The sequence below is a fragment of the Physella acuta genome, unplaced genomic scaffold, assembly GCF_028476545.2.
Source record: "Physella acuta isolate Inbredline_101_S28 unplaced genomic scaffold, ASM2847654v3 ptg000677l, whole genome shotgun sequence".
Classification (NCBI taxonomy): domain Eukaryota; kingdom Metazoa; phylum Mollusca; class Gastropoda; family Physidae; genus Physella; species Physella acuta.
The window spans coordinates 702,869-716,186 of NW_026732196.1; the positions used below are offsets into that span (position 1 = coordinate 702,869).

The 13,318-nt window shown below is 42.5% G+C and overlaps 1 protein-coding gene across 1 annotated transcript in view; it reads left to right on the forward strand.

Moving 5' to 3' along the window:
• The window catches only part of LOC131949199 (multiple PDZ domain protein), a 335,233-nt gene that overhangs the window by 97,118 nt on the left and 224,797 nt on the right, over positions 1-13,318 (forward strand). The window lies entirely within an intron of this gene.

The following is a 13,318-nucleotide window of genomic DNA, read 5'->3' on the forward strand; positions in this document are numbered from 1 at the left end:
TACATGAAATATTCCCCTCAAAATATCCTTTCCAATAACAGTCGAAACGAATTAAGATAATACTTAAATAAATAAGACTGGAACAACTACGGTATCTTTGCCGCCCTAACCAAGCCTCCAACGATGACCTCCACGCCTTGAACACGCAACAAACCACGCCCTCCGCATATCCTTGACCACGCCCTCCGCATATCCTTGACCACGCTTTTACACCGTAGCCTATGTTGTCGTGTAGCTGGGTTAATAACAACGCACTGTCTTTTAAAGCGGTTTTATTGTTTGCTCCAGTGTATAAGTCAAAAATGTATTTATGTTAAATAAACCGGGAGGTATATCCCCTAAACTTTCTCGAATATTCTTATGTAACACTACGGGGGATGGCAACACGGGATATAGACCTGATATTTAAGCCATTTTTAATTACTTAAACTTAAAAAATCTCGTAGAAAACAGAATGGCGCACCAAGTGAATGGCAATCAATAAGTGTATAATAGTGCGGAATATTATTAGTATTTTATAAATTCATTTTCGTTTTTTGAGAAATCTGAAATACCGTAAATTACAACTTCCGGTCAACGGAAAATACTCAAAATTTTACAAAAGGCAGAAAATTAGATCTTTTACGTATATGTGAAACTGTTTATCTATCTGAAACAGTACTTAAGTTATAGGCCTTTGAAATATTAAAAGTAGAAGTCCCACTTCCGGTTATCGGAAATCGCTTATTTACTTGTTTATGAAATTTCATCATCCTAGCTGTATAGCCCTGTTTTTCGAAATCGATTACGCATAAAACTCCGAAATTTTTATAAATCTGCAGTTATAATGTTTGCCCGATTAAAATAAGTCCCTTATTATGATAAAGTACTGAGGTGTAAAACGATAAAAACTCAAAATTTCAAGTGCTTTTTTTGCACGATTACAATACTTCCTCTATACTCTGTATCACGATTATCGGCAAAAGAAAATGCATGACAGGGGAAGCTACTCAAATAATATTTTTATTGCTAGCGTTTTAACATTTCTCTTGATTATGTACCCTGCAATGAGTCTCTAACTATCACAATCCATTGTTCAGAGAAATTGAGCTCTGTTTTAATTTCGGAACTGTTAACCTTCTCCAGCGTTCTATGACAAAGGATCTCATTCAAAATATTCCAGACTAAATATCTCAATTATTTTTTGTATATGCATATATATATATATATATATATATATATATATATATATATATATATATATATAGTATTAATTATTTACGAATTCTACACAAAATGCAATGTTTATTATATATTTGTAGGAAAATAAAACGCATTAATTTCCATTATGTGTTTTTTCCGTTTCTACATTTTATTTTATTCAGGAGAGAGAATTTCTAACTGTATTCCCAAAAGTTGTTGAATATACTTTCAAATTGCAATTTATTAAATGTTAATAAACGATATTGCATAATACATATTTGATTAAGTGTATTTAAATCTTGTACGGACTTGTATCTATCCTTTATGCTCAAATAAATATATGTTAATTATTCTTTAAACAATAGTTTAAATACAAAACCTTTAAAATATTTAAGCACACAATGCGTAGGCCTCCAAAAGTTCACTTTAATCAACTGCTCACCTTCACTGGATTCAGTAACATAAATATTTATTTAATTTGTAAAAAAAACGAATCTTCCACCCATGAAGTGTAGGTCACATTATTATATTCGCATCCCACATCATCACAATCAGCCCACCCACGACAACAGCCTGGTGTAATCCTTCTGTTCTAAACCATCCCATGGCTCCCCATCACAACGCCCCATTTGATGTAACTCATTAATCCTTAATGAGCCCATTCCGAATCCTGTAGCCGGGTAAAGGTCCGGGCTTATAATTAAACCCCAATTCTACATCCACGTCACTGTACCCTTTGAACCCAGCCTGTTCTTTGTTTAGACATATCCAAGTTGATCATTTGTTCATTATAGTTGTTATTATGATAACTCTCGTGCATGCGTGCTTGTAATTGTAAAATATTTAGCCGCGGGCAACTTTTGATGTGCGGAATTTGTGTGAGCCGTGAGCAGTTTTTTTATTCGTGGTTTATCTTATTAGCCTCACGTTGTAGCTGTACACACGTCCCATTGTAGGTCTGTGTGTACCCACTGTATTTGTGGTGCTCTGCTGTGGTGCGTTTAAGTTCTGTTGTAACACGTCAAGTTTGAGAGGTGTGCGAAGTATTGTAAATAGATAATACGATGGTTGTCTTATCTTCGTCCCGATTGCTGTAAAAATCTACGGTTTGGTCGATGTCTGACTCCAATAAACGTAGCGACTGTCTGACTCAAATACAGTGTAGCCGCTGTCTGACTCATATTCTTTCGAAGCTAGAATAATGTGTATTATATCATTATATAGTGTCGTTTTCTCAGACGATTTTATCTGCATAAGCTATTCACTAGCAGTTATATTTATACTACATAAATCCGTGCGTACTGTACAGCACTTTTGTCACACCCATAGCACTCCTGTCACACCCATAGCACTTCTCTCACGCCCATGGCACTTCTGTCACACCCATAGCACTTCTGTCACACCCATAGCACTTCTGTCACACCCATAGCACTTCTGTCACACCCATAGCACTTCTGTCACGCCCATAGCACTTCTGTCACACCCATAGCACTTCTGTCACACCCATAGCACTTCTGTCACACCCATAGCACTTCTGTCACACCCATAGTACTTCTGTCACACCCATAGCACTACTGTCACAGTCATAGCACTTCTGTCACACCCATAGCACTTCTGTCACACCCATAGCACTACTGTCACAGTCATAGCACGTCTGTCACGCCCATAGCACTTCTGTCACGCCCATAGCACTTCTGTCACACCCATAGCACTTCTGTCACACCCATAGCACTTCTGTCACACCCATAGCACGTCTGTCACACCCATAGCACTTCTGTCACACCCATAGCACTTCTGTCACACCCATAGCACTTCTGTCACGCCCATAGCACTTCTGTCACACCCATAGCACTTCTGTCACACCCATAGCACTTCTGTCACACCCATAGTACTTCTGTCACACCCATAGCACTACTGTCACAGTCATAGCACGTCTGTCACACCCATAGCACTTCTGTCACACCCATAGCACTACTGTCACAGTCATAGCACGTCTGTCACACCCATAGCACTTCTGTCACGCCCATAGCACTTCTGTCACACCCATAGCACTTCTGTCACACCCATAGCACTTCTGTCACACCCATAGCACGTCTGTCACACCCATAGCACTTCTGTCACACCCATAGCACTTCTGTCACACCCATAGCACTTCTGTCACGCCAATAGCACTTCTGTCACACCCATAGCACTTCTGTCACACCCATAGCACTTCTGTCACACCCATAGTACTTCTGTCACACCCATAGCACTACTGTCACAGTCATAGCACGTCTGTCACACCCATAGCACTTCTGTCACACCCATAGTACTACTGTCACAGTCATAGCACGTCTGTCACACCCATAGCACTTCTGTCACACCCATAGCACTACTGTCACAGTCATAGCACGTCTGTCACACCCATAGCACTTCTGTCACGCCCATAGCACTTCTGTCACACCCATAGCACTTCTGTCACACCCATAGCACTACTGTCACAGTCATAGCACGTCTGTCACACCCATAGCACTTCTGTCACACCCATAGCACTACTGTCACAGTCATAGCACGTCTGTCACACCCATAGCACTTCTGTCACACCCATAGCACTTCTAATTTCTTCCAGTTGCACATCTTTATTCTACTTTTGTAGCATCTTTGTTACAACACTTCTTGTCTGCACTTCTCTATTGCACCAACACCCATTTCTTGCTACCCTAAACCACATCCTGCTACTCTGTAGCACTTCTGTAGCTACACCCAGTCTCTACCACACATTGATATTTGTTTACTTGAAGTTAAATCAACACGTCTTGAAATCGATGTACTACTACTACGTCTTGAAATCGATGTACACATTTTTAAAGCTTTTAGTCTACCACCCTTTGATCGACCCATCCTTCCAACCAGAGATGTATTTATTTTCCTTTTAAATCTGGCCAGTTAGGATTTGGTCGTCTCGCGTTTCTGTCCAGGGATTGTGTACTTCCTGTCTGGCTAGTCAACACTTCCGCTCCACGATCTAGCCAGTGTTTTGTGCGCTACCGCGCTGAAGGATCGTCCTATGGCTTCATCGGCTAGCAGTACTAGAGCCTGATTTACATGTGTAAGCCTGCGCTTCTTGTAGACTAGTGAATCCCCTCCTCTCCTACCAGTACCACTGTTCTATCTGCCACCACCTGTTAGTTCCAGTACCACAGTCTCCTCCCCCATTCCCAGTTAGTTCCGGTACCACTCCTTCAATCAGTTGTCCCTCGTCCGTTTCCCCCCCCCTCCCCCCACCAGCATTGACTCGCTGATCCATTCACTCATCTCAGCAGTGAGTCGCGTCCCTTTCATCCGTTCCCTACCCTGTTATCAGAGTTTCTCATGTCGGTGGCTCTTTATTATAAAACTAAAGCTTGGATCACTGTATGTGGTCATTAATGACGTCACAACTTTAGGGAAGGGTCAGAAATTGGCGTTTTTTTGGGAGTGTAATTTGAGAAAGTGTGAAGTAGCATGTGTTTTAGTTTTGTGAAAAGACGGTTAAGATGAAAGAATGTGTTTTATGTTTTCAATAAAAAGAGGAGTTGAACCATCATTTGGGTAGCGGGGGGGGGGGGGGGGGGTCGGGTGTTTTTGTGACGTGTTAGGATACAGTAGGTGGATTGTAAAAATGAGATTTAAAAAACAAATTGTGTCGTTTCTTAACGGGTCTTATGCCTTGTGTCACAACCTATCATTTTGTCACGTCACTCTGGTGTTTTGTGACCTTACATCACGTGGTTGTGTTACCACTCGTAGTGTCACGTTGTTGTGTCTGTGACATAACCCCATGTAAACCCCGGGTTAGCTGTACGAAATCATCCGACCTAGTCTTAGTCTTGTATGACCTTTGTAGTTGATGAGTTTTGAATGTTGAATCGCGCCTTATTCTTTTTGTTATCAACACTTACCCCAGAGTCAGTGACTCTGGTACCCCAGAGACTTGGAGTCAGTGACTCTAGTACCACAGAGTCTTGGAGTCAGTGACTCTGGTACCCCAGAGTCTTGGAGTCAGTGACTCTGGTACCCCAGAGACTTGGAGTCAGTGACTCTAGTACCACAGAGTCTTGGAGTCAGTGACTCTGGTACCCCAGAGTCTTGGAGTTAGTGACTCTGGTACCCCAGAGACTTGGAGTCAGTGACTCTAGTACCACAGAGTCTTAGAGTCGGTGACTCTGGTACCTCCAGAATCTTGGAGTTTTTCGTGACTCTGAAGTCGATCAATTTAAAGACGGCACCCCGGATGACATAGGAGAAGTGAGCCGTCGAGATTTGTCGAGTGAATCAATGAAGGAGCGAGACTGTCGAACAATGCTGGTCGCGATAGAGCGGTACAGAGTCGTGCCTGGGTCAAGGTCATGTTACCGTCTGAATAGCGGCTTGGACTTTGTTGAAAGTCAGTGGTTCTGTTTTTTGGGAAACGTAGACCCCAAAGTATGCGCTTTGGGTGTACGCAGGGGCGTAGCGAGGGGGGGCGGGGGGTGCGGACCGCACCGGGTGACACCATTTAGGGGGGTGACACCAAGGCAAAAAATAGCAAAATATATAGAGAAAAACTTGAGGGGGGGTGCAATTCGAAAGTTTGAGGGGGGGTGCAAATCGAAAGTTTGAGGGGGGTGCAAATCGAAAACTTGAAAGTTTGTCCCCGGGAAGGGTCGCTACGCCTCTGGGGGGTGACACCATTAAGTGCCGCACCGGGTGACACCTGACCTCGCTACGCCACTGGGTGTACGTACAGTAAATATGTTTGTAGATTACATTCGCGAATTCGCATGGCGTACATTTTGAAGCGTATGTGGTTTCCTTGATAGCAAAACATTACCAAAGAAGGTTCATAGTTCGAAGAAGTTGAGAACCGTTATTCAAAGTCAGCTACCGAGGGGAAGATAACTGGACTAATCAAGAGTTGGTTCCCTTGCTGGGACTTACTCTAAGCTCGCTTATCTTGTGGCCGGCATAAAATGGAGCGTTTTATGCCCTGTGTCTCAGTGTTTATAGCCCAATCGGAACAAAGCGTGTTGTTTCGGTGTGGGGGTCAAAGATACAGGGGTCTTTTGTATTTTAAAAGGGGTCATCTGAAATTGGACGGGGTCTTTGTTAGAGATAGGTGTCTGCTGTATTTGATACCGGGTTTATTTTTAGTCAGTTGAAATCTGTGTCTGCGAGTTGTTGTGTTTCCTTTGTCTATCTGGACGCATCAAGTCCAACATGATTCCCCATAAAGCTAAACGGCAGGTGTCTAACTTTTGTAGACGTAATGCTACAAGTCCGTGTTTATATTGAGAACAAATTTAGAACCACTGTTGTTACAATTAGAACAGTTTTAGATCCACTGGTGTCACAAAGAGAACAGTTTTAGAACCAGTGGTGTCACAATAAGAACAATTTTAGAACCACTGATGTTGATGTAGCACAACACTAAACAACGTCACGTATCATGGAACCAACTGTAAACGAAACCCTAGCGTATATTTTTTTAATGTTCTCTCTCCCCTCCCTCCTGTGTCTTAAATTATTTCTCCTCTCTACCATCATTACCTCTATTATCTGATCACTCCTTATTGTCGTCTCTATTTGTTTCTATCCCATTCTGCTGTCTTGTATTTCGGTACCCGTCACCAACTCCACATCGTCTTTTTTTCTATCCTGTTCCATTTTCACGTTCCTATGTGTTTTCTCTTAATCCTTAATGCTTCTATTCTCGCTAGTCTCTCATTTTTGTCATTTTACTTTCCTTCTCTACTTTTGCCTTTTCTCTCATTTTTTGCGTCCCAACCCCCTCTCTCTCTCTCTCTCTCTCTCTCTCTCTCTCTCTCTCTTTTTATCTCTCTCTCTCTCTCTCTTTATTTTTTCTCTCTCAATGCTAAGAAACTGTTGTTGTTTTTTTATTTTCCAAAATAACTTATTATTCTTGTCCCCGTTAATGTTTTTCCCATACCCCTTTTTTTCCCATTTCTGACACACATTAGCACAGCTCTTAGCCTTGAAAACCTCTTACTAGGTAATGTATGGCTCATAAACTTGATTTTCTTAAAAGCCAAACACAATAGACACATGCCTTGCCTTAAAAAGAAAACAAAAACAATTCCCCCTAGCACACAAAAAACATCCTATCTTATTTTACAAACATTCCTGTCTACCTGTACATACTTGCTGTGTTCATCTGCTTACTCTCACAGCATTCTTCCAGGCCACCACCCAAAGCAAGAAGTCTCTCGTCTGATATAGACAACCACCACCCCCCCCCTCTCACCAACAAGCAATAAGTCTCTGATCTAGACCTCCCCCCCCCCTCCCCCAACCGTCTCTTCCGCCCCGCCTCTTCCGCCTCCCCTCTCTATTAGCACTAGTTAACATCCACCAAGTTAATTGAACTGGTACCCTGGCCGATGGGAGTGAGTACTCCGTGATAGATGGCTCCTGTGTTTATATAAGCGCTACTTTAATGGATCCTAATCTGGGATTCAGCGCGCCCGTCAGTGGGACGTCAGTCTATTGATTTCACCCAGACGTTATTTGGTGTGTGGGGCTCACAGACGTTACTTGGTCGTGTGGGGCTCACAGATTTCAGACGTTACTTGGTCGTGTGGGGCTCACAGACGTTACTTGGTCGTGTGGGGCTCACAGATTTCAGACGTTACTAGATCGTGTGGGGCTCACAGACGTTACTTGGTCGTGTGGGGCTCACAGATTTCAGACGTTACTAGATCGTGTGGGGCTCACAGACGTTACTTGGTCGTGTGGGGCTCACAGATTTCAGACTTTACTTGGTCGTGTGGGGCTCACAGGTTTCAGACTTTACTTGGTCGTGTGGGGCTCACAGGTTTCAGACTTTACTTGGTCGTGTGGGGCTCACAGATTTCAGACGTTACTTGGTCGTGTGGGGCTCACAGACGTTACTAGATCGTGTGGGGCTCACAGATTTCAGACTTTACTTGGTCGTGTGGGGCTCACAGACGTTACTTGGTCGTGTGGGGCTCACAGACGTTACTTGGTCGTGTGGGGCTCACAGATTTCAGACTTTACTTGGTCGTGTGGGGCTCACAGACGTTACTAGATCGTGTGGTGCTCACAGATTTCAGACGTTACTAGATCGTGTGGGGCTCACAGATTTCAGACGTTACTTGGTCGTGTGGGGCTCACAGATTATACCCTAACGCTACTTTGTCCAAAAGAAAACCAGGCTGAAATCGGAATCATCTGGCCAAAAGGCGCATACCATGTTGACACGTAATACATAGTAGTGTTGGAGGAAATCCCCTTTAACATTACGATTAGGAAAGAAGAAGAAAACGTCGTGTGGACTCATCGGATTAACTTGTTGTACCTTTCTATTTGAATTAATCTCCACACATCGTCACCACTACTGTAGCTGTCGGAAGTGTTACAATTCTTGGGAAACGTTACACGGTGATATAGTGGAAAATGTGATATTTTTTGTTCGTGATTTTTGTTAAATCTGGAATTTATTCTATAAAAGTACGAGGATTTATAATAATTTATATATATCGGCCAGTAGCATTATGTGTAAACACAATTGTATTCATAATGTAATTATTACACAAATACTACACGGAGCTCTATGTTTGAGGTAAACGTAAGATGCGTCAGTCATAATCGGCGTCAGGTAAATGGTTAGGTAAATGTCAGGTTGATTAGCATGAAACGTTAAACAATTACTAATCACGGTTCCCATCTAATTAGTTAATCTGTCTCGGCTGTCATGAGAGTCTTATCACAACCGAAAGTTGATCTTTCTTGCATTTTTAATATGCTATTGTATATAGTATGAGTCACTGTCTATTTCTAGATGTCATTTTTAAAATTTCTATTGATAAGCTCTTCAACGCTGGGGACTTAATTCATATGAATACTTTTTGTCTCCAACAACTAACAGTAATAGAGAGACTACCAAATTAGAATGTGGTTTTTATAGGATCGGAACTGTTATAAGGATGTAATTGCACGGTACTAAATGATGTTATTGTACTGTACGACTTTAAGCATATAATTGTCCCATACGACTTTGAGCATTGTCCACTTCAAGCATGTCAGAGAGCGGACAACTTCCAACTTCCGGTCATGGACCACCTTGACCTCTGCTGTGTGTTAGAGTGCGTGTAGCCAAGGGTCATTGATTTCCTCCAGCACCGGTCCCCGGATGTTGCCGCCGTCTGCGCATGTTTTTCTCGGCACTTAGAGCCGGGCCCCGGGACGTGCTTTGTATGCCCACCACCCACTGGTCATCTCTGATTGGCTGGCTTTTAATTTCTTAACAAGGCCCTCGGTTGGTCGTCCCGACACGTCGACGTAAAATTAGTCTGTGCTTTTCTTTGACAGAAGTCTGACTGCCTTTTATTTTCTTTGACGGAAGTCTGACTGTTTATCTGTTTTGTGTGTGTGTGTGGCGGAAGTCTGTCTGGCAGCTGTATTGTATGACGCAAGTCTGACTATACTTATACTTCAGAAACAGTGTATCCATCTCCCTTAAACACTGATCGTAGTTATGTTTATGATTTGCTGCATGCTGATTACACGTCTGGGAAATAATAATACACTGGCAACAGCTTATGTTTCGATTATTTTGTCAGAGAAAGACGGGGAGTCCTCATCTTTCTATCCATCGTGATACTTGCATTATTAAACACCCAAGAGCTTTATTAAACCATCTAGACCTTTCCTAAGACTTTTGTGGTCCGGACCTTCGTCCGTCTAATACAGACTACGGAAGGAGAGAAAGAAAGATAATTCTTCATAACTCTGAAAGGCTCTCTCACCTGTACAAAAATCAATCAGGCAAGTCAATAACAAACTGGGTCACATCCTCCTTTCCTTGAGTAAAATACAGTCTGTCTGTGGCTTGATTTTCTTGAAAATTTTGTGGAAAAGAAAAATATCGCTGCGCGGTCGTGTTTTTTGTGTATTACATTAACTTGATGTTCTGTTTCTTAGATTTCGGTTTCATTATTTTATGTGTTAGGAAAAGTTGCTTTAGGAAAATCCCGTCCAATTCACTAACTTGTCAGGGTGTAAAATTTGATTTTGTTGCTTTGTGCCACGTGTGTTAAATACTCGGATTAAATATTGATTTCATAACCTCGTTATATGTTAGACCAACGTATTAGGGTTATCCTTTTTTTTCGTCATCGTATTCTCGTCATATTCTTAATCATTTGAAAGTTTTCTTGTTGTTGTTTTTTTACTCCAAGTGTCATAACTTAGTAGTTTAGTTGTTTTTTTTTTCTTTGAAAACGTAATATGTTAGTTTTTAATTATCATTTTTTTGTATAGATCGGATACGCGAAAACTATATATGTACATGTAGCGTTTAATCAGAATTCTTCATCCTTTGATCACTTCACCTGGAGACTGTACCACCATCTACAGCTCTCCTGAGTTTTGTTCTGGAACATTCTGCCTACGTGGGTCCCATCTAGATGGTATCTGACTTAACTCCATGTCGCTGAGTTGCAAGCGGCACCTTTTATTTTTGCACAATAGAATTACAATGTGAATAACCACTCACCATAATTAATTATCTCTTGGGATTTACGCTTATCAAATATATCTCTATTCCTAACAACCAAAAGCCAGTAATTAATCTTCTTTACCCCCCCCCCCCATAAAAAATCGGAAACTGCGCTCTATATTATATCCCCACCCCTCTCAGGGCGATGCAGCTACCGTGACCTTTGTAAGGGCCACGCTGCCCTGTAAAATCCCCACTGACCTCTGCTAGGGTCACGCTAACCTCTGTTAGGGCCCTTGCTCACTATGAGAGCCACGATACCTAATATGAGAGCCACGATACCGACCATGAGAGCCACGATACCTAATATGAGAGCCACGATACCTAATATGAGAGCCACGATACCTAATATGAAAGCCACGATACCGACCATGAGAGCCACGATACCTAATATGATAGCCACGATACCTAATATGAGAGCCACGATACCTAATATGTGAGCCACGATACCTAATATGAGAGCCACGATACCTAATATGAGAGCCACGATACCTAATATGAGAGCCACGATACCTAATATGTGAGCCACGATACCGACCATGAGAGCCCCCCCCCCCCCCCCCCCCCCGATGTACTGAGCCATCACAAATGATTAGTTTGCCGCTCCACATATACACAAAGTAGATGAGCCGTACCATTCTGAGAAGATGTGAGGAAAAAACCGAGGGTAAAAGAGAGGATAAAAGCGAGCAAGTGATCGATAAATCCAGGCGGGCGTTATGTAGACTTTCTTTTTCCTCTTTATTCTGTTACCTCGTGTGTTTTCTACAAGACTAGGTGGAACTTTATCCATTTTTCCACGTAGGCGCGCCTTGTAGCGACGTTTAATTTTCTCTTTATAGACTCGTGTTGGCTTTTTATTGTCGGCGTTTAAGTCTTTAAAATAGTTTTATCACTTCTAATCGATTTCTCGTCGCTGGGAGATGCGTTGAGTGTTGCGGGATTTTCAGCTAGTATGTTTGTTTTTTATACGAGCGTGTTTTGAAAAGGGGAAGTAACCGAAAAATACTTCGGAGTTATGGATCTTGATGATTTCGTCTACGTTTTGTTGTTGTGTTTTTCGTGTGGGGATTATACTGGAGTGAGTGAACCGAAAAGGAATTTATTGATACGTGAATTTTTCCTGGATGTGTGAAGTGTTGTTTCTTTAGGCTGAAGTGTGGTGTTGTGTATTTCAATATGCGGGGCCTAATGGTTATGTCTGTATTATCCTTAATGTATAGCAGTTTTTTCTGTATTTCATTACATTTGTCTTCTTCTCCACTTATTTCATTTGCAGCTTTAAAAAAAAAAAATTCTAAATAAACGTAAACAGAATGTGATTTTCCTTCCATCTAGAGAAGATTTGTAAGCATGTTTTATCTCATTTTTTTCTTTAACCGGAGGAAGTTTTTTCCTTGTTTTCTTGTACCACAATGCACAACACCACAATGCACAACACCACATGTGGCAAATGCACTGATTATGTCATCCGACGCAGGACGGAGATTTCATTTAGCCGCTGCGGTTCCGTAACTCGCATCTCATAGTTTGGCTAGCTTTTAATTCCGGGTATTCCCACAGGAATGTATACTTGGGTTTTTTTTGTCCAGGTTTTCTCAAAGTCATGTAGATAGTTTAATTTATTTTTGTCCGGGTATTTACGATGACATACACTATATTTACGCCCCCGGGATTACATGATCTTTTTTGGTCGTTCCCGAGGGTATAACAGTATCTTTTATCTAGTTCCAAGCATCTGTATACCACCCAAAACACCCGCTTTTTCCCACTGGGTATTCCCGCAGCCGTTCAGGCGAGTGCATCTTTAGCCCGGACATTCCCACGGACATGCGCAGACATGCATCTGTTAAACTTCCGTGTTCTATAATCCATCCAAACCAAGTTGACACGGCTCTTAAGGATTGGCCCACACTAACCCATTTTACCTCATTCTATTTTCGCCGTCTCGGGAAGGTTTAAAGACCCGAGTGGACAGGTGATGTAATAGCTGCTGGCTTACGGTAATTGCGGCTGGCTTACGGTAATATCATATTTGTACTACGTCAACTAGTGTTACACATTGCTCTGCGTCTCTCTCTTCCTCTTTCTCTTTCTCGCTCTCTCTTTCTCTCTCTCTCTCTCTCGCTCTCTCTCTCTCTCTCTCTCTCTCTCTCTCTCTCTCGCTCAGACCCCCCCCCCTCCTCGTCAAAACTTGGATGTTTCATTTTCCTTGTCAACATCGGTGGACGGAGCTGACACTTTTGCACTTGGTAGATGAAAAGGAAGGGGGTGGGAGTGGTGGACAACTTCATCCTTGGTGGGGAGGTGGGTCGCCGGCAATTTCAACCTTGGTGGGAGGGTGGGGCGTGGGTAGCGGGCAATTTCACCTTGGAGGGCAGGGGGGGGGAGAGGGGGGGTTGTGGGTAGCGGGCATTTCATCCTGATTGAACGAGAGGGTACCGGGGTGTAGTGGAAAATTTGATCAGATAATAGATGCAGACGTTCTCACAAATTTCAGCAGACGTCCCGGACTAAGATTGGCGGCAGATATTCCTGTCCTCGTCTCTTGTAAGTCCGCGCCTCTAAACTCTCGGGTAGCCGTTGGATTTTTTTCTA